This window comes from Myodes glareolus, chromosome 11 (assembly GCF_982192425.1).
Source record: "Myodes glareolus chromosome 11, mMyoGla1.1, whole genome shotgun sequence".
NCBI classification, from domain to species: Eukaryota; Metazoa; Chordata; class Mammalia; order Rodentia; family Cricetidae; genus Myodes; species Myodes glareolus.
This window is the reverse complement of record NC_142036.1, coordinates 13,336,383-13,358,430: the sequence shown is the minus strand read 5'-3', so window position 1 is coordinate 13,358,430 and position 22,048 is coordinate 13,336,383. Positions and strand designations below refer to the sequence as shown.

General features: G+C 39.9%; 2 pseudogenes across 2 annotated transcripts in view; both read right to left on the bottom strand.

Annotated features, from left to right (window-relative positions):
- The window catches only part of LOC148120425 (immunoglobulin heavy variable 3-23 pseudogene), a 445,932-nt pseudogene that overhangs the window by 119,376 nt on the left and 304,508 nt on the right, over window positions 1-22,048 (bottom strand). The gene's annotated exons all lie outside the window — the stretch shown is intronic.
- LOC125402621 (immunoglobulin heavy variable 3-9 pseudogene) lies at window positions 21,191-21,786 on the bottom strand (annotated as a pseudogene). Its single transcript, XR_015739275.1, has 2 exons — window positions 21,676-21,786; window positions 21,191-21,573 (listed from the first exon to the last, which is right to left on the bottom strand). The product of XR_015739275.1 is annotated as an immunoglobulin heavy variable 3-9 pseudogene (transcript).

The window sequence follows — 22,048 nt, the reverse complement described above, 5'->3', positions numbered from 1 at the left end:
ATAGATTAGAAAAATGAGTTAATCAAGATGTGAGAGTTAGCCAGTAAGAAGCCTGACCTAACGGGCCAATCAGCTTTATAACTTATAGAGATTTTTGTGTGATTTTTCTCTGGGACTAAACAGCTGGGGAAACTGGGCAGGACATAAAACCCCCAACAAACAGGCCTCTTCATGTTACACTCAATCATACCACAAGGACATTTGCTCAGCTCTGTTTGTATCAGCATTCTTCACAATAGCCATAACCTGGAAACAACCTAGATGCCTTTGAACTAAAAAATGGATAAAGAAAATGTGGTACTTTCAGACAATCTTTTACTGTGCAGCAGAAAAATGTAATGACATTTTGAAATTTGCAGGCACATGAATGGATCTAGAAAAAGCTACATTGTGTAAGGTAGCCCAGACCCATTTGTGCATGTATGTATATATGTATACATGTATAATGTATTTAATCTTAAGTGGAATTTGTCATAAAGCAAAGAATTATTATTCTACAATTCACAAGCCCAGAGAACCTAGACAATGAGGACTCCAAGAGAGATACACTTGGACCTACAGAGGAAGGAGAAAAAGACATAATCTCCTGAGTAAATTGGGAGTATGACGGTCTTGGTAGAGAGTAGAAGGAATGAGGAGAGGAATGGAAAAAATAGAGAAAAACATATAGCATGATAAAAATAAACTTAATGCAAAAAAGAGAGAAAATGTACCTGAAAAAAGAGTAAATTGTTCACGTGGTACAACCCACCTCCAACCTCTTCTACCACCAGGCTCTTAGCAAACGGGACAACTTTGTGGTCTCCAAAAAGGTGATGGGGCTTTTTAATGATGAATCCACCTAGATTGTGATAGTGTCTCTAAGATGGCAAATGCCACAAAAAAGATAGTTATTGGCTACAAACTACCCAGGATATTCAAATCCCTGCATTCATATTAAACGGATACAAACAGTCTAAGTCTGGGAGCTACATATTTTGTGAGCTATACTGTGGAATCTGCAAAGCTGGAATGCATCTATTAAACAGGATAGGTATACACAGAAGCTTTATCTATGCCTGGTTACAATTCTTAAAGGCTACCTTTCCAAACCACGGATTAAATTTAAACATCTGCTGAGTTACACATGTTGTCACAACTTCCTTATATACCTCACTAGACCCAAGCCTGCTAAGATTGCCACCTGGATGATGCCACCTTCATGCAGAGTTATTGCCTGACAAATCTCAACAGCTGACTAGATAACTAGCAGGGAATGTTTCAGGCTGAAACTTCGGATTACCTAAATGTCACTGATTTGGAGTGGAAGAGATTTACTATTAGATACTTACAAGCCCACAAAACTATCTACAACACATTGGATTGTACAGGGTCACCTCGTCCACGCACAGATGCTGCTCCTTGGGACTCTGAAATATGTACTACTAAAACTGACAAATGCAATCAGGCTGGACATTCTACAATGCTTGGCACAATAGCTCCATTACTGTAAACAGTTTTACTATAGTAGATTTAAAATATTTCCTTTTTATTTAGACAAAAGAGGGTAATGCTGTGGGATATTTGACCACACTGTGGATCCAAGATTATGTTATTTAAATAAAATCAACCATATGTCAATATGCAGAGCAAGAAACCAATTGAGTGAAAGTAATTATGGAGTTTGAGGGGAAGTCAGGAAGTAGGAGAGAGAGAGAGAGAGAGAGAGAGAGAGAGAGAGAGAGAGAGAGAGAGAGAGAGAGGAGAGAGAGAAGAGAGAGAGAGAAAGAGGAGAGAGAGAAGAGAGAGAGAGAGAAAAGAGAGAGAGAAAGTCGTAAAGTAGAAGGCATATGAAGGGAAGGACATCAGGTTGAAGGAGTTTTTGATGGTGTAGAGGACAGCTCTTTCTTTGGGACAATGGCAGAAAGTCACCCTGTTGATTTCTTGCTTTCTCAGCCTCTCTGTGCTGGCATATTTTCACTCCAGCATCTCACTGACTCTTTATTGGTAAAATTAAAAGATATAGAATTAGACAAAACAACATCTACCTCCATACATGACTCCATACTGAGTCAGTGGCTATGTGATGCAAAAGCTCCATTGAGCCATGGCAACAACAGCACAGCAGTAGCAGTGGTGGCTGCAGAGGTGCAGGCAGCAGCTGAGGCAGAGATAGGATCAGATGCAAATGCTGTGCTGCAGATATAAATAAACAGGAACTCCAGGAAGTTTGGCTACCATTTGAAAAATTCAGTAATTCAGTCAACACCTTTCCAATGGAAAAAGCCAGGAGAACTAGTTCGTAAAGCATAAACATTGTCAGTAAAATGCTTCATTGTGGATAACATAGTAATATGGGGTTGGGAGGAGAAATCAAAAGAAACAAAGAAAACAGAGGAAAGAGGACAAGGAGAAGTAGAGGGAAACTTCTCCCTGCACTGGTGACTCCTATTCTGAGTCTGGACTCCATGACCTTTTCAAGACTACTCTGTAGTTGAACCACAGCATGTGCTGGAATCCTACTATTTATGTTCAACACACACACCTGAATGAAAAGATAAAAATGAGAGACGACCATACACATGAGTAGCAATGTGTGCCACGTATCTAAAAGAGAAAGACAGGGCCTTCTGAGCTGTGTTCTCTGCCTTTGGTGCTTTGGGATTCACTGAGATCTTTCATTTTGTTTTGTTTTTTGAGACAGGGTTTTTCTGTAGCTATGGAACCTGTCCTGGAACTACCTATTTTAGAGCAGGCTGGCCTTGAACTCACAGAGATCCACTTGCCTCTGCCTGGTGAGCTGGAATTAAAGGTGTACGCCACCATCACCCGGGGTCACTGGGATCTTAAATAAGAATGAGAACTGGAATGCCTTCAGAGGCTTGTTCAGGGCAAGGTAGGCCCTGAGCCTGAAGTCAAACCCTGAATTCAAGCCTCATTCTCACCTGACCTATGAGCAGGTTCCTGTGGTGAAATGATGCTGTGGTACCTGCCACATGTAAACTATTCATCGATGATGAGAAAGTATGCATCTCTGAAGGAAGCACACAGACACCCATACATATATACACAGACAGATATACAACAACAGAGACAATCCTTTACAAAAACACACTTACAAGAGCAGATGAGTATTTGTATATTAACAACCTGTACTATTAGAAATATTCATTTCCACCTATGCCATTCATTCTACTTAAAAACAAATTACCACACTCATTCATAATGTACTGTGATTACATTGATTCATCCCTCTCTCCTCTTTATCTCACTCCTTTGACCCTTCTGTTTCTCCTACTCTCATGTCTCTTCTTTTCTCTTCTCTCTCCTTTTATGTTTTCCTGCACCAAATGTGCTTCTTTTTCTTCTCATCTAGCAGTGGGATTGCTGGGTCACATCATCTTGTAAAATTCTCTGAGGGACCCGACTGTTTACATAATGTCTTAGTAGAACCACATTCCCATTTCCACAGCACAAGCACCCCTTCCCCTCCACTTCCATAACACTTGGTCTCATTTTTGCCTTGGATAATAGCACACATATCATTGGTTATAGGCAACTTATTCATTTGGGTTTAAGATTCATTTCTATTATTATTAGAAAATGTTAGCTTTATGCTACCTCTTCTGACCACATGCACTGGTCAAGATGAAGCATCCCAATCAGGGGTAGGAGGGCAGAATAATGTGTGCTCATTAGGACATCACTGCTCAACTCTGGGTTCCCTGAGTATGTGTTAACATCCTGACTCAGAACTTAGAGAAATGAGAGAAATAAGTTTTTCTTGAAAAATAAACTGTATTCCTGTATGACAGATATCATTTTATAACCTTCAACAGGGAGAAGTGGTTTTTCAAACAGTGTATTTATTATTCAATATGAGAAATAAAATTTTAAAATATTACCATTTAAATCAGGGTCTCATATAAACAACACAAGAACTAGACCATTGGACTAAATCACAGCAATGAATGAGAATGCTTAAAAAAACCCAACATTTTATTTTTTTTGTAATTTTATTAAATTATAAAAGTTTCCATTTCTGCCCCTCCTCCCACCACCCTCCCACTCCCCCCACTCCCTCTCCTCCACCTTCTCCATCCCTAAGAGCAGTCAGGGTTTCCTGCCCAGTGGGAAGTTCAAGTTCCTCCCGCCTCCCTTCAGGTCCAGGAAGGTGAGTGTCCAGACATACTGGATCCGCAAAATCCAGTATATGCAGAGGAAACAAGTCCCAGTGCCATTGTTAATGGCTTTTCAGAAAGACTCCAGGCCAGCCACATTCAGAGAATCCGGCCACATTCAGAGAATCTGGTTGGATTGCGTCCTCGTTCAGTCCCAGTCCAACTGGCCTTGGTAAACTCTCATTAGATCCGTCCCCTTGTATCAGTGGGTGATCGCATCCCTCGCAGTCCTTATTTCCTTTTTCATTTTCTTCCTCCTTCTGCGCCTCATTTGGACCTTGGGGGGCTCAGTCCGGTGCTCCAATGTGGGTCTCCATCTGTATCACCATCCATCGTCGGATAAAGGTTCTCTCTGATCTTGCCTTCTTTGCTCACGTTCTCTTTCCTTCTGCTTCTCGTTTGGACCTAGGGAGTTAAGTCCAGTGTTCCGATGTGGGTCTCTGTCTCTATCTCCATCCATCGCCAGATGAAGGTTCTATGGTGATAAGCAAAATATTCATCAGTATGGTTATGGGCCTAGGCCGTTTCAGGCACCCTCTCTTCTGTCCAGAGAACAATCTGGGGATCTATCCTTGGACCTGGGATCCCATTTATAAACAAGCCTCCTGTAAACCTTAAAATGACTCCCTTAGTTGAAATATATTATTCCCTGACTCCATATCCATCCTTCCTTCCTCCCCCCATCCCAGTCCACCTAGCTTTCCCCATTCCTCCCCTATTCCCTTCTCTCTAACCCTCTCCCCTTCCAACAACCCTCCCACCCCCCCATGCACCCGAGGTTACCTGGGACTCTTGTCTATTTCCAATCTCCAGGCAGATGGCTACATGATTTTCATCAGGTTCACCTTCTTATTTAGCTTCTCTAGGATCACGAATAATAGGCTCAAAGACCTTTAATTATGGTTAGAATTCACATATGAGTGAATACATACCATATTCCTCTTTTTGGGTCTGGCTTACCTCACTCAGTAAAGCGTTTTCTATTTCCATCCATTTGCATGCAAAATTCAAGATGTCATTGTTTTTTACCGCTGAGTAGAACTCTAATGTGTACATGTTCCACACCTTTATCAACCATTCTTCTATTGAGGGGCACCTAGGTTGTTTCCAGGTTCTGGCTATTACAAATAGTGCTGCTATGAACATAGTTGAACAAATGCTTTTCTAGTATGATAGGGCATCTCTTGGGTTTATTCCCAAGAGTGGAATTGCTGGGTCCTGAGGGAGGTTGACTCCCAGTTTCCTGAGAAACCGCCACACTGATTTCCACAGTGGCTGCACAAGTTTGCATTCCCACCAACAATGGATAAGTGTTCCCCTCTCTCCACATCCTCTCCAGCATAGGCTCTCATTGGTGTTTTTGACTTTAGCTATTCTGACCTGTGTAAAATGGTATCTCATAGTTGTTTTGATTTGCATTTCCCTGATCACTAAGGATATTGAGTATGACCTTAAGTGTCTTTTGGCTATTCGAAGTTCTGTTGAGAATAGGGGGACATACAGATACTGAGGAAATTCAGAGAAACATTAGGTCTTACTACAAAAGCTTATATGCCACAAAGTTGGAAAATGTAAAAGAAATGGACTTGTTTTTTGATAAGTTCCATTTACCAAAATTAAATCAAGTCCAGGTGAACAATTTAAATAGACTTATAAGTTGTGAGGAAATAGAAGCTGTCATAAAAAAAAAACCTCCCAACCAAAAAAAGCCGAGGACCTGATGGTTTTAACGCAGAATTTTATCAGAACTTCCAAAAAGGAAAATTCTAGTGCTGGTGAATTCAATGGTCTGTGTTTGGTTGGAAGTGTCACCCTACGCCCCTTGCATGCCTATATCCAAAGAGTCTGGAATGTTTGGTTGGAGGTTTCACTCCAAGCCCTTGTTTCCATTCTAAAATGTTTGTGTGGAACTTTCCACTCTAAATCCCCTTCCCTGGGAGTTTGGACAGACCAGACTTCACCTCTGAGAAACCTGTCAAATAGTGATCCCTCACCAGAAAAGGGCAAGCCCATTCCCATGGGCTATTTAAACTGCCTCCAGAGAATGAACAAATGATCTCTCCGATTCTCCTTTTTCCTCTGCGTGGTGTTCTGGTGTTCTTTCCCTAGGGATCTGGACGGTTCCTGAGTGCTCTGGCATCCATTAAATCTGGACTTTCTCTAATTTGCTTTTGTTTGGTTTGATTTGGATTATTGGGTCAGCAGAGAGGTTTATTGGACCATAAAAACTTTATATCTTATGAAAGGCTAGACAACTTGTTCAGTGTTTCTTCTGATGTGCACACATTGTGTGAGGACTATGCTGAGTATAAAGCTTTCCTGGATTCATGGATGACTGATCATGCCTGACTTTTCTGTTTAACTTGAATTCCATACTGTTTCCACCATGAAACCAAGCTGACACCATCCTGAGTGTAGGGAAGCCCACTTTTTAGATTCTAAAATATTTCACATTAGATCCTGGTGAACAAAGTAGAGTCAGTTCTTTCCAGTGTAATGGTTTCCATCTCATTTGTGTCAAATATAGGTTTTGAGTACACCTATTTTTAAATATATACATCAGAGTTGAAAATACTTTTTTTTTATTTGAACAATTCTAATATACCTACGAACCACAATTGTAGAGAAACTTTCGGTGTGATTTACAGAGCAGATCAGTAATATGGATTCTATCCAATCATGTCCCTCTGCTCTTGCTCAGGGTGACTTTGACATGCTTGCTTTCTCCCTGCCCCCTTCTGTTTATAAGGACGCCCTGAAGGGAGGTTTCTGTCTAGGTTCATACTTATTCTCCTCAATGTGCATTTTGACACAGCAATACTTGGTTGTATCACAGACTATCAGACTATCTATTATGAGGTGTAGAGTGTTTTTGTAATTGTCTCTAGAGATGGTCAATTGGTCCTTGAAAGAATTTGTATGCTTTATTGAGACACCAGTATTACATGCATGAGATCCACTCTGGTCCCTTCCTTGGAGCATGACAAAACCAGTGCACATAGTATTCACTGAAGGGGAATTTAGATGGCACATGGGGGAGTTACAAGGTTGCCAGAGGATGCAACAATTCTCTCCCAAGCTCCACTGTCCCCATTTCTCACAGGACACCTACAAACACCGAGGTTCTCTTCAATAAATTGTTACACATGTCCACCTTCCCTCTCATTCATTTCCACTTACAAACTCAGCATCTCTTCTTTGTCCTAAATTGTCTTGTAAAAGAGCAACAAGAAAAACACAATTCATACTCTATTCCAGCCTAGATATGGTAGGGATGGCCTTGGCCTTCCCCAAACAATGTACCTTGCCATTTCTGAGGAGTGGGCGGGGGTGGCATGGGGGATTTGTGGAGGGAATGGGATGAGGGAAGAGAGTGGGAACTGGGTTAGTATGAATAAGATAGTTTTTTTTTAAAAAAGTAAAATAAATTAAAAAAAGAAAACCTACACTTAATGTGCTTGTGTCCTGTAAATATTCAGCACTCAAACAACACAAGGCTCATTTATACCGTTATGGCTCCTAGATAACACAGTTACATGTTTACAGTTCTGCAAGGAAGCCTGGTTCTCAGACAATCATGTTTACAATTATTAAAAGCATTATAATATAATTTTCCCTAAGAAGATAATCTGAGGCATGTGAACATCATTTTCTGTAACTCTTCTCTAGAAGTTGAGGGAGGCCACAGGCTTCCTGTGTTTCTTTTCACAGTTTTGGCATTTCAAATTGCTCCCTTGAGAAATATCAGGGTGAAATTGTCCCATGCCATGCCTTAAATTAAGTATATCCTCCCAAAGTTGGCTAACACTATATTTTCAGACAATGTAAAATCCTATGGTCTACCTTTGGGAGGACATGATCTCAGAGTGTGGCTACACCAGGAGTTTCCTTCTTCATCACACATATGCATCTATCCTCAGATGTACAACTTTAGGTGTATAGGAAACACCAAAGAGGAAGGAAAACTGCACAATATAGTTAATCACTTGCAGATCTGTATACAAGCAACATAAACTCACTTACTCTTCATTAAAGTCAATATATATATTTTATAACATTTTTGACATGAACCTCTGCTGATGATTACGCTATCTACTCTGTAAATAGAACAGGGTAAGAAGCGGGTGGACTGATCCCAAAATTGTAGACTGGTCCCCACATTTTGGTATCAGATGATAATGGAAGTCATGTCTTGCAGAATGCCTGGCAGTTTCTTCTGTGAAGCAGAAGCCCTGAAGACCATCCTATCTTTAGAAAGTTCAGCAGTCACTTTTCTGTGGGTCCTGAATATCCAGTTCATACAGCATACTATAAACCTAAATTCTTAGAACCTTTTTAACTCCGTATTCTGTAGGTTTTTGGAGTGTTGAAGATTGTTTATCTAACTGAAATATATCTCTATGTATCTTGAAACCCAACTAACATAATTCAAACTTTGGTTACTACAGATGACCACTTTGATTATTAATCTGTACCACTTAACTATACATTACAGTTTTAAATGAACAAAATACAATACCTTAAATAAGAAAGTAAACACATATAAACAGTTTATCAAAATTGGCTTTAAATTTGTATCAATAGACCAAGATCTATCCCAATGTAAAGTATTCATCTCTATATCATGTCCCCATTTTGTTTTAGAAATTGACTGTGGCCATTGGTCACTTATAATTACACCCTTTGAATGAAAACAAACATTTATAAACAGTTAATTTGGGAACATGCACATTTTTTCTCTAAACTGCTTCCTGCTGTATGCTGGGTGAACATCTGTGACTGTCTGTACTCTTTTATATTACTTTTCCTGTCTCTTTAAAAACTTTCTTTTATTTTTCTATTCACTTTCTTTTCTCTCTCCCAAGCTTATGTACATATTTAAACACACTGTGTCTCATTTAGAGGTTTATTTCTGTCTAAATATGACTTTATTGTGTATCTGTAGTCCTTTTCTGACAAGAAGAACTGCAAAATGGTAAGCAGTGTTGTTGTGACAGGCCTGGATGCTGGCTCTACCTCTCTTGGCCTTATAATATGGCAGAAGTACATTTAACACCTGCTCTGGGACTGCTGGTTGGGAGCTGTGCTCACCACCTCAAACCTGGCAAGCACTGTGCAGCACATAAACTGTTTTTTTCTGAGTAAAAGCTAAATCTGCTATGCTGCATTCTGCATGGCCTGAAAATGTCTCTGTGTATGGCAGCAGGAATCTGCCATGGTTTCCTATCTGTGTATACCCCTCAGACCCAATTCAGCTGCTTTACCAGGCAGGGATGCTGAATGGCAGGCATGCTCTCAGCAACTTTCCTCCTAACACCAAGCGGGCATACAAGCACCCTGACCTAAAGCTGATGTCTAGTCATGTCCCAAATGTATGGGTCACACTTGTAAACAGAGTCTGCTAATTCATTTTCCAGATGCTGAGACCCAAATAATCTCACAGAAACTGTATTAATTATAACACTGTTTGGTCAATGGCAGAGGTATATTTCTAGCTAGGGCTTACATTTTAAATTAACCCATTTCTATTATTATATATTTTACCAGAGGCTAATGTTTTGTTACCTCTTACTTCTTGGGCAGTTCCATGGCATCTGCCTCCTTAAGTAGCTACATAGCATCTCCCTGACTCAACCTATTATCTGTATATATGGCACTTTCAGCCAGGCTATATTCTACCCTGACATAGGCTGAAGCAGCTTTATTCATTAACCAATAAAAGCACTACATATACAGAAGGATATCCCAAGTCAAAAAAGTATTCCAAGAAGTGAAGATTTTTAAAATGCCATTACCATAGAACACTATACCCCTATTCTGTTGTTCTGATGAGGAATTGTTTCAGCAGTAATGACTTTCACCCCTTGTGATTAGAAGTCCTTTTTAGTTTGGCGTGTATACCATGAACAATAGAGTCAGCCCATATTTTTGCTTTTTCTTTAAGAGTCCCTGTCTCCTAAGTTTGTGTAACTATTTTTCCTGAACACATGCTAGGCTCCTTTTGGAGTATGAGCTCCTCAGTGGCACTGGGCAGATCTAAATCAAGGGTTATGTGCCTTGAGGACAACTTACTTAATCACCCCCTAGAACTCCCTGAGAAACATAGAATCTTATGGCCCCTTCAGTATTCCCACTCTGCTTCAGTCAGTCAATCCTTCTTCAGACATTCATAGTTTCTCCAATACCTTTCTCTTCTTAATATCTTTTCTTAATAAAGCAGTTTCCTTAGGAAGGAACTTAAATCAAACATAATTTTTATAAGTTTCATCCCTTAGCAAATATATTGTAATGTAGATCATATTTTAATTAACAATATTATCAAAATAATCAAGAACCTGAGCCTGTGATTTGAGCATAGAGATTATACTACATTCCTGGGCAACTGATTGAAACTGAAGGTGTGTGTAGAAGAAAGTCCAAGGGAAGGCTTGAATGTGGGTGTCAAAAACAAATCTTCTACTGCTAATGAATCCATTGGAGGATATTCACAAAAATACAACAATACATAAAAATTGATATGAAAAGAGAAATGATTCTAACACCTGGCAGCCCCTAGCATCCCAGGAGAATCTGTGAACCTCAAACAAAAGTGTGACCCACCAACTTTCTTGAAGCACAAAAAACATTATAAGGTGAATAGGCTGGGAGCCTCATACATCTCACTAAGGTTCAGCTGCAGTCACTAGCTGTACTGTTCTTCTGGTCTCCATGACTTCGCCTACCACAACTATGATCTACTGGAAAATGTAAAGTATCCTGACCCAAAGACACAAAGACACTGGATCTTCAAAACAGAGTGCAGCAACAGGATGCCCAAGAAGAGTATTAGTGAGGATGCAGAACCGATAGAGTAGTAGAAACCAGAGGCCTCAGACCAGATCAATGACTCTTTGTAATGCATACTTACAAGTAAAGATGGACAAATGGCTTTACAGTATGGATCAATGTGTCACACTGCAACTTCCATGATATGAATTACATTTTTTCATTTTTTTCTCTTATTTATCTTTATTTGAAAGGTGTGGAGAGGCAGACATAGATGTGAAAGAAAGGTAAAATGAGTATAGTCAAGATACCAATGTGAAAATCATAAGGAATAAATCTTGAAAAAGAACCCAACAACAAAATAACCCTCTAGAGGGTTACTAGAAAGACACTCTTTAATCCTCAGTGAATGTCCTTTGTAGTTTCAAAATAAATAAACTTATTTCTTGAAATACACACACACACACACACACGCGCACGTGTGTGCGTGTGTGTGTGTGTGTGTGTGTGTGTGTGTGTGTGTGTGAGAGAGAGAGAGAGAGAGAGAGAGAGAGAGAGAGAGAGAGCAAGAGAGAACGTGCTAAGGCACATTTAGTTTTAAACTTTAAAAATCACTCTTTTTTGAAAGATAATACTCTTTCTGTTGCCAAAAACATTTTGCCCTAGTAAATATATAACTTGCCACAAAAGGATCCACTGGAATTAGGCTTGGGACAGGGTTATGCTTTTGTCTTTCTGGGGGGAAAATGCATCCAATAAAGAATTTGGAGAGTTTAACTTCATCCTTTCCAATTCGAATCCCCTTGATCTTCTTATGTTGTCTTATTGCTATTGCTAGAACTTCAAGCACTATATTGAAGAGGTATGGAGGGAGTGGACAGCCTTGTTGTGTTCCTGATTTTAGTGGAAAGGCTTTGAGTTTCTCTCCATTCAATTTGATGTTAGCTGTCGGCTTGCTGTATATTGCTTTTATTATATTTAGGTATGATCCTTGTATCCCCAGTCTCTCCAACACCTTTATCATAAATGGGTGTTGAATTTTGTCAAATGCTTTTTCAGCATCCAATGAAATGATCATATGGTTTTTTCTTTTAGTTTATTTATATGATGGATTACATTGATAGATTTGCATATGTTGAACCATCCCTGCATCTCTGGGATGAAGCCTACTTGATCATAATGGATAATTTTTCTAATGTGTTCTTGGATTCGGTTTGCCAGTATTTTATTGAGAATTTTTGCATCGATGTTCATGAGTGAGATTGGTCTGTAATTCTCTTTCTTGGTTGTGTCTTTGTGTGGTTTTGGTATTAGGGTGACTGTAGCTTCATAAAAGGAGTTTGGCAGTGACTCTTCTGTTTCTATATTGTGAAATACATTAAGGAGTATAGGTATTAGCTCTTCCTGGAAGTTCTGGTAGAATTCTGCATTGAAACCATCTGGTCCTGGGCTTTTTTTGGTAAGGAGATTTTTGATAACAGCTTCTAATTCTTCACGACTAACAGGTCTATTTAGATTGTTCACTTGGTCTTGGTTCAACTTTGGTATATGGTACTTATCTAAAAAAATGTCCATTTCTTTTACATTTTCCAACTTTGTGGCATATAAACTTTCGTAGTAAGATCTAATGATTCTCTGAATTTCCTCTGTGTCTGTGGTTATGTCCCCTTTTTCATTTCTGATCCTATTAATTTGCAAGTTCTCTCTCTGCCATTTGATTAGTTTGGATAGGGGTTTGTCAATCTTGTTGATTTTCTCCAAGAACCAGCTTTTTGCTTCCTTGATTCTTTGGATTGTTTTCTGTGTTTCTATTTTGCTGATTTCAGCCCTCAGTTTGATTATTTCCAGTCTTCTACTCCTCCTGGGTAAATCAGCTTCTTTTTTTTCTAGAGATTTCAAGTGTGTTGTTAAGTCTCCAATGTGTGCTTTCTCCGTTTTCTTTAAGTGGGCACTTAGTGCTATGAACTTTCCTCTTAGCACTGCTTTCATAGTGTCCCATAGGTTTGAATACGTTGTGTCTTTGTTTTCATTAAATTCAAGGAAGACTTTAATTTCTTTCTTTATTTCTTCCTTGACCCAGGGGTGATTTAGTAGTTGACTGTTCAACTTCCATGAGTTTGTTGGCTTCCTGGGGGTACCATTGTTTTTTAATTCTAATTTTATTCCATGGTGATCTGACAAGACACAGGTGATTACTAATATTTTTTTGTATCTGTGGAAGTTTGCTTTGTTACCAAGTATGTGGTCATTTTCGAGAAGGTTCCATGAGCTGCAGAAAAGAAGGTATATTCTTTCCTATTTGGGTGGAGTGTTCTATAGATGTCTGTTAAGTCCATTTGATTCAGTACCTCCAGTAAATCTCTTATTTCTCTGTTAGGTTACTCTAACCAAGGAAGTGAAAGACCTATTTGACAAGAACTTTAAGCCTTTGAAAAGAGAAATTGAGGAGGATACCAGAAAATGGAAAGACCTCCCCTGCTCTTGTATTGGGAGAATCAACATAGTAAAAATGGCAATTCTACCAAAAGCAATCTATAGATTCAATGCAATCCCCATCAAAATCCCATCAAACTTCTTCACTGACCTTGAGAGAACAATAATCAATTTTATATGGAAAAGCAAAAAACCCAGCATAGCCAAAACAATCTTATACAATAAAGGAACTTCTGGAGGCATTACTATCCCTGACTTCAAACTCTATTACAGAGCTACAGTATTGAAAACAGCTTGGTATTGGCATAAGAACAGAGAAGTCGACCTATGGAATCGAATAGAAGACCCGGATACTAACCCTCAAACATATGAACACCTAATTTTCAACAAGAGAGCTAAAGGTATACAATGGAAGAAGGAAAGCATCTTTAACAAATGGTGCTGGCATAACTGGATGTCAACCTGTAGAAGAATGAAAATAGATTCATATCTATCACCATGCACAAAACTCAAGTCCAAATGGATTAAAGACATCAACATCAATCTGTCCACTTTGAACCTGATAGAAGAGAAAGTGGGAAGTAGTCTACAAAATATAGGCATAGGAGGCCACTTCCTAAGTAGGACCCCAGTAGCACAGACAATAAGAGAAACAATGAATAAATGGGACCTACTGAAACTGAGAAGCTTCTGTAAAGCAAAGGACACTGTCAGTAAGACAAAAAGGCTACCTTCGGACTGGGAGAAGATCTTCACCAACTCCTCATCAGACAAAGGTCTGATCTCCAAAATATACAAAGAACTCAAGAAACTAGACACTAAAACTCTAACTAACCCAATTAAAAAATGGGGTACTGAACTGAACAGAGAATTCACAACAGATGAACTTTGAATGGCCAGAAGACACTTAAGGTCATGCTCAACCTCCTTAGCGATCAGGGAAATGCAAATCAAAACCACTTTGAGATACCATCTTACACCTGTCAGAATAGCTAAAGTCAAAAACACCAATGATAGCCTATGTTTTAGAGGATGTGGAATGAGGGGTACACTCATCCATTGTTGGTGGGAATGCATACTTGTGCAGCCACTGTGGAAATCAGTGTGGCGGTTTCTCAGGAAACTGGGAGTCAACCTCCCTCAGGACCCAGCAATTCCACTCTTGGGAATATACCCAAGAGATGCCCTATCATACTACAAAAGTATTTGTTCAACTATGTTCATAGCTGCACTTTTTGTAATAGCCAGAACCTGGAAACAGCCTAGGTGCCCCTCAATAGAAGAATGGTTAAAAAAGGTGTGGAACATATATACATTAGAGTTTTACTCAGCGATAAAGAACAATGACATTTTGAATTTTGCATGCAAATGGATGGAAATTGAAAACGCTTTACTGAGTGAGGTAACCCAGACCCAAAAAGAGGAATACGGTATGTACTCACTCATAAGTGGATTCTAGCCATAGTTAAAGGTCTTTGGGTCTATAATTAGTGATCCTAGAGAAGCTAGATAAGAAGGTGAACCTGAAGAAAATTTATATAGTTGGATAATAGAACTAGGCAAGATTGCCAAGCAAAGTCGGGTGCATGGGGGGTGGGAGGGTGGAAGTAGGGGAAGATGGTTAGGGTGAGGGGCAAGAGCGAGAATTGGGGATGGCTTGGGGGAATGGGAGGGGGAGGAAGGAAGGATGGTTATGGGAACAGGGAAGTTTATATCGCAACTAAGAGAGCCATTCTAGGGTTTGCAATAGACTTGATTCTGGAGGGGTTCCCAGTAAAAATTAAAATAAATAAATAAATACATAAGTAAATAAATAAAAAGAAAAAGAAAAAAAAAGAAAAAGAAAACGTTTTACTGAGTCAGGTAAGCCAGACCCAAAAAGAGGAATAAGGTATGTATTCACTCATAAGTGGATTCTAGCCATAATTAAAGGTCTTTGAGCCTATTGTTCGTGATCCTAGAGAAGCTAAATAAGAAGGTGAACCTGAAGAAAATTCAGGTAGTTTTCCTCCTGAAGATTGGAAATAGACAAGAGTTCCAGGTAACCAAGGGTGCATGGGGGGTTGGGAGGGTAGTTGGAAGGGTAGGAGGTTAGAGAGAAGGGAGCAGGGGAGGAATGAGAAATGCTCGGGGGACTGGAGGGGGCAGGGAGGAAGGATAGATATGGGTTCAGGGAAGAATATATCTCAACTATGGAAGTCAGTTTAGGGTTTACTAGAGACTTGACTGTAAATGGGATCAAGGAGACTGTAAATGGTCCAAGGAGAGAGCCCCAGATTGTTCTCTGGACAGAGGAGAGGGTACCTGAACTGGCCTTGGCCCATAACCATACTGATGAATATTTTGCTTATCACCATAGATCCTTCATCTGGCAATAGATGGAGATAGAGATGGGGTCCCACGTTGGAACACTGGACTTAACTCCCTAGGTCCAACCGAGAAGCAGAAGGAAGAAGAACGTGAGCAGGGAGGGCAAGATCAGAGGGAACCTTCATCAGGCGATGGATGGCGATGCAGACGGAGACCCACATTGGAGCACTGGACTGAGCCCCCCCAAGGTCCAAAGGAGGAGCAGAAGGAGGAAGAACATGAAAAAGCAAATCAGAACCGCAAGGGGAGCGATCACCCACTGATACAAGGCGACTGATCTAATGAGAGTTCACCAAGGCCAGTTGACTGGGACTGAAGGAGCGCTTGATCCAACCAGATTCTCTGGAGGAGGCTGGATTCTCTGAATGTGGCTGGCCCGAAGTCTTTCTAAAAAGCCAATGACAATGATGCTGGGACTTGTTTCCTCTGCATATTCTGGATTTTTGGGGATCCAGTCTGATTGGATACTCACCTTCCTGGTCCTGGAGGGAACAGGGAGGAACTTGAACTACCCACAGGGCAGGAAACCCTGACTGCTCTTACCAAAAGCAATCTACAAATTTAATGCAGTCCCCATCAAAATCCCAATAAAATTTTTTCACAGATCTTGAATGAAAAATACACAATATCATATGGAATCCTGTTCAATAAAGAAACTTCTGGAGGCATTATCATCCCTGATTTCAAATCCTGCTATAGAGCTATAGTATTGAAAACAGCCTGATATTGTCCTAAAAATAGACTGGAAGACTGATAGAGTTGAGTCAAAGACCTGAATAACTATCTACACGCATACAAACACTTGAATTTTGACATACAAGTTAAAAATATAAAATCGAAAAATAAAGCATATTCAATAAATGGTGCTGACATCACTAGATACCAACCTATAGAAGAATGCAAATAGACCTGTTTCTATTGCCATACACAAAACTCAAGTTCAAAGGGATCAAAGACCTCAACATAAAACCAGCCACACTGAACCTCATAGAAGAGAAACGGGGAAATATACTTGAATACATTGTCACAGGAGACCACTTCCTAATTATAGCCCCAGTAGCACAGACACTGAGAGCAACAATTAATATATAGGACTTCCTGAAACTGAGAAGCTTCTCAAAAGCAAAGGACACAGTCAACCAGACAAAATGCCAACCTACAGAATGGGAAAAATCTTTACCAGCCCCGTATTTGATGGAAGACTGATCTCCAAAATATACAAAAGACTCAAGAGACTTGACGTCAAAAGAACAAATAATCCAATAAAAAATGGGGTACAGACCTAATCATGGAATTCTGAACATATGAAGCTGAAATGGCTGAAAGACACTTAAGGAAGTGCTCACCATCCTTAACCATCAGAGAAATACAAATCAAAACAATTCTAAGAATCCATCTTACACCTGTCAGAATAGCCAAGATCAAACATAGTGATGACAACTTATGCTGGATAGGATGTGGGGTAAGGGTAAAAATCTCCATTGCTTGTGGGTGTCCAAACTTGTACATCTGCTTTGGAAATCAGGATGGCAATATCTCAAAAAAGTAGAAAACAATTTATGTCAATATTCAGCAATACCAATTGTGGGTATGTGCTCAATCATAGCACAAGGACATTTGCTCAACCATATTTGTATAACCTGGAAACAATGTAGATGCTTTTCAACTGAAAAATGGATAAAGAAAATGTGGCTCATTTACACAATCTTATTACTACTCAGCAGTAAAAATGATGACATCTTGAAATTTGCAGGCAAATGAATGGATATACAAATAGCCATAGTAAGGGAGGTAGACCCATAGCCATATATATGGTATTTATTAATAGATGGATTTTTAGACATAATGCAAAGAATTATTATCCTACAGTACACAAGCCCAGACCTAGACAATGAGGACCCCAAGAGAGATACACATGGATCTACAGAGGAAGGAGAAAAAGACATGATCTTCTGAGTAAATTTGGAGCATGATGGTCTTGGTAGAGGAAAGAGTGAGGAGATGAAGGGGGGGAAAGCAGAGAAAAATGTTTAGAAGAATAAAAATATACTTAATGCAAAAAAGAGTAATTGCTCATGTGGTACAACCCACCTTCAACCTCTTTCACCAACAGGCTCTTTGTAAACAGGAGACCCTTTTGTGGTCTCCAAGAAGATGATGGGGTCTTGCAATGAGGAATCTACCTAGATTGTGATAGTGTTTCTAAGATGACAAACACCACAAAAAGATCAGTTCCTGTCTACAAACTACCCAGGACATTCAAATCCCAGCATTCATATGAAATGGACATAAACATTTTACAGAACTTTGAAATCCATACTTCTAAAACTGACAAATACAACCAAGATGGACGTTCTAGAATGCTCGGCAAAATACCTTCATTATTGTAAATAGTTTTACTATAATCAATTTGAAATATTTCCTTTTTATTTAGACAAAAGAGGGTGATATTATGGGATATTTGACCAGACTGTGAATCTAATATTGTGTTATTTAAATAAAATCAACCATATGTCAATATGCAGAGCAAGAAATCAATTGAGTGAAAGTAATTATGGAGAGTGAGGGGAAGTAGGAGAGAGAGAGAGGGAGGGAGAGAGAGAGAGAGAGAGAGAGAGAGAGAGAGAGAGAGAGAGAGAGAAAGTCGTAAAGTTGAAGGCATATGAAGGGAAGGACATCAGGTTGAAGGAGTTTTTGATGGTGTAGAGGACAGCATTCTTTGGGACAATGACAGAAAGTCCCCCGTTGATTTCTTGCTTTCTCTGCCTCTCTGTGCTAGCATATTTTCACTCCAGCATCTCACCGACTCTTTATTAGTAAAATAAAAAGATATAGAATTAGTCAAAACAACATCTACTTCCATACATGACTCCATACTGAGTCAGTGGCTATGGAATACAAAAGCTCCACTGAGCCATGGCAACAACAGCCCAGCAGTAGCAGTGGTGGCTGCAGAGGTTCAGGCAGCAGCTGAGGCAGAAATGGGATCAGATGCAGATGCTGTGCTGCAGATATAAAACAGCAGAAACACTAGAAAGTTTGGCTACCATTTGAAAAATTCATTAATTCAATCAACACATTTCCAAAGGGAAAAGACAGGAGAACTAGTTTGTAAAGCATAAATATTGTCAGTATGTATGCTCAATTGTGGATAACATAGTAATATGTCATTGGAAAGATAAATCAAAAGAAACAAAGAAAACAGAGGGAGGAGGACAAGGAGAAGTAGAGGGAAACTCCTCCCTCAGCTGGTGACTCCTATTCTGAGTCTGAACTCCATGACCTTTTCAAGAATACTGTGTAGTTGAACCACAGCATGTGCTGAAATCTCACACGCGTGTTCAATACCACACACCTGAATGAAAAGAAAAACGAGAGCAGACTGCACATATGAGTAACAGTGTCTGTTACACATAGAAAAGAGGAAGACAAGTCCTTCTGAGCTGTGTTCTCTGCCTCTGGTGCTTTGGGAGTCACTGGGATCTTAAAGAAGAATGGGAACTGGAATGTCTTCAGAAGCTTTCTCAGGGTAAGGTAGGCCCCGAGCCTGAAGTCAAACCCTGAATCCAAGCCTCATTCTCACCTGACCTATGAGCAGGTTCCTGTGGTGAGATGATGTTGTGGTAACCTCTGCAATGTACACTATTTATAGATGATGAGAAAGTTTGCATCTCTGAAACAAGCACACAGACAGATATACAACAACAGAAACAATTATTTGCAAAAACACACTACAAGGTCAGATGGGTATTTGTATAGTAACAACCTGTGCTATTAGAAATATTCATTTCCACCTATGTCTTTCATTCTACTTAAAAACATATGACCAAACTCATTCATAATGTACTGTGATTACAGCGATTCATTCCAGTACTCTATCCCCTCTTTCTCTCACTCCTTTGACCCTTCTGTCTCTCCTACTCTCATCTTTCTTCTTTCCTCTTCTCTCTCCTTTCCTGCACCAAATTTACTTATTTTTCTTCTCATCCAGCAGTGGGATTGCTGGGTCACATCATCTTGTAAAATTCTCTGAGGGACCCGACTGTTTACATAATGTCTTAGTAGAACCACATTCCCATTCCCATAGCACAAGCACCCCTTCCCCTCCACTCCCATAACACTTGGTCTCATTTTTGCCTTGGGTAAGTGACATTGGTTTCAGGCAACTTATTCTTTTGGGTTTAAGATCCATTTCTGTTGTTATTAGAAATGTTAGCTTTATGCTACCTCTTCTTCTCACAAGAACTGGACAAGGTGAAGTATCCCAAAAAAGAAAGGAGGACAGAACAATGTGTGCTCATGAGGACATCACCTCTCAACTCTGAGTTTCCTGAGCTATCTGTTAACCTCCTGACTCAGAACTTAGAGAAATAAGTTTTTCTTGAAAAATAAACTATTCTCTTGGATGATATAAATCATATTATAACTTTCAACAGGGTGTAGTGGTGTTTCAAACACAGTATCTATTATTCAATATGAGAAATATAATTGTTCAATATTTCTGTTTGAATCAAGGTCTCATATAAACAACACAAGAACTAGACCATTGGCCTAAATCATAGCATTGAATGAGAATGTTTTAAAAAACACAAAGTTTTAAATTAGGGGTATATGCTTATGTGGGCATAGTGTAGTACTCATGGAGACATACAGATGGCACAGAGTCCTCTAGAGTCATGTGGTCCTGAGCTGCCTGTATCTTCTAGCATTTACAATCTTCTTTGTCTTCTTCGGGAACTGATACTGGCCACTACACAGGATCACCTTTGTCCTTTGTGATAATATGCATTTTTTCAGGTAAAAGCACATTCTAAATTTAAAAAGTAACTATAATGGGGCTATAAAAATCATGTTTTTGCCACATAAGAACCCTTCAGTGGGTTTTAAACATGGGACTAAGAAGACACTGTTAGAAAAAAAAGAAGAAAGAAAAAAAAGAAAAAAAGAAAAATAAATGGGTGTGACAGACAACTAGGTATACCATATAGGGAATATGGAGACAGAACAATCACTGGAACTCACTGGACAACCAGGCTATCCAGTTTCTGAGATCCACTCCTGGTGAAAGGATTTGTTTCAAAACAAGAGGTGCAGACTGTTAGAGAAATGCATCATATGTCAGCACACACACACACACACACACACACACACACACACGCACGCGCGCGCACGCACGCGCACACACACACACAGAGAGAGAGGGGGGGGAGTGAGAGAGAAAGAGTGAGAAAGAGACAGAACGATAAAGGGAAAAAGGGAGAAACACTGTACTAAATAAACACACAAATCACAATAGGAAACAAAAACTCGAATAAACATTTACACATTCAAGGATTACTACACACTATACCTGTAGAAAAAATACTAAAGTGTGATATGGAGAGGCAGTGCAGACACAGAGAAGTTCAGTCTTCCATGCTTCTCTGAGCAGGCTCTTCTGTGACTAAGGTTTCTAAGTGCTCTCAGCGCCCCCTGCTGGTCCCGTGTACCCCACAGAGGTTTTTTTGTAAGAGCTCACAGTAGCATTCACTCACTGTGTCTGCTGCACAGTAATACATGGCTGTGTCCTCAGACCTCAGACTGCTCATTTCCAGGTACAGAGAGTTCTTGGCATTGTCTCTGGAGATTGTGAACCGGCCCTTCACAGCGTCGGTATACCAGGTGTTACCACCATTGTAACTAATGGTTGCGACCCACTCCAAACCCTTCCCGGAAGCCTGGCGGACCCAGCTCATTGCATAGTCACCAAAGGTGAATCCAGAGGCTGCACAGGAGAGTTTCAGGGACTTTCCAGGCTGCACTAAGCCTCCCCCAGACTCTAGCAATTGCACCTCACACTGGACACCTGTAACCACAAAGAATTCTGGTTAGAAAACTGACACAGAAGACTTTTCCCCCATTTTTCTCATATATACACAACACACAGTATCTCATCTTTATGAGTTACCTTTCAACAGAAGGACAAAGAAAACCAGTATGAGACTTAAGTCCATGGTGAGTGGCCTTTTTTGAGTGCTGAACCCTGATTGGGAAGATTTGGGAATCCAGGGCTTGTCTCCTCTGCCAGAGCTGCAGGGTCAGGGCAGGACTGGTATTTATGGGCACAAAGAAGACTTATTTGCATATCTTCCTGCTATAACAGGATCTCTAGTTGGACCTGTGCAGAAGCCAGTACTGAAGACAAATAAAAGACATCATACACACTGATGACAGTTATAGAAATTGAAGCATTAATGTAGCTCTGTGTACACATTTTCCTTGTTAGGGATTCACCACACTGTATTTAGTTCCCTTTTCACCATATGCACAGGGAATGCTGT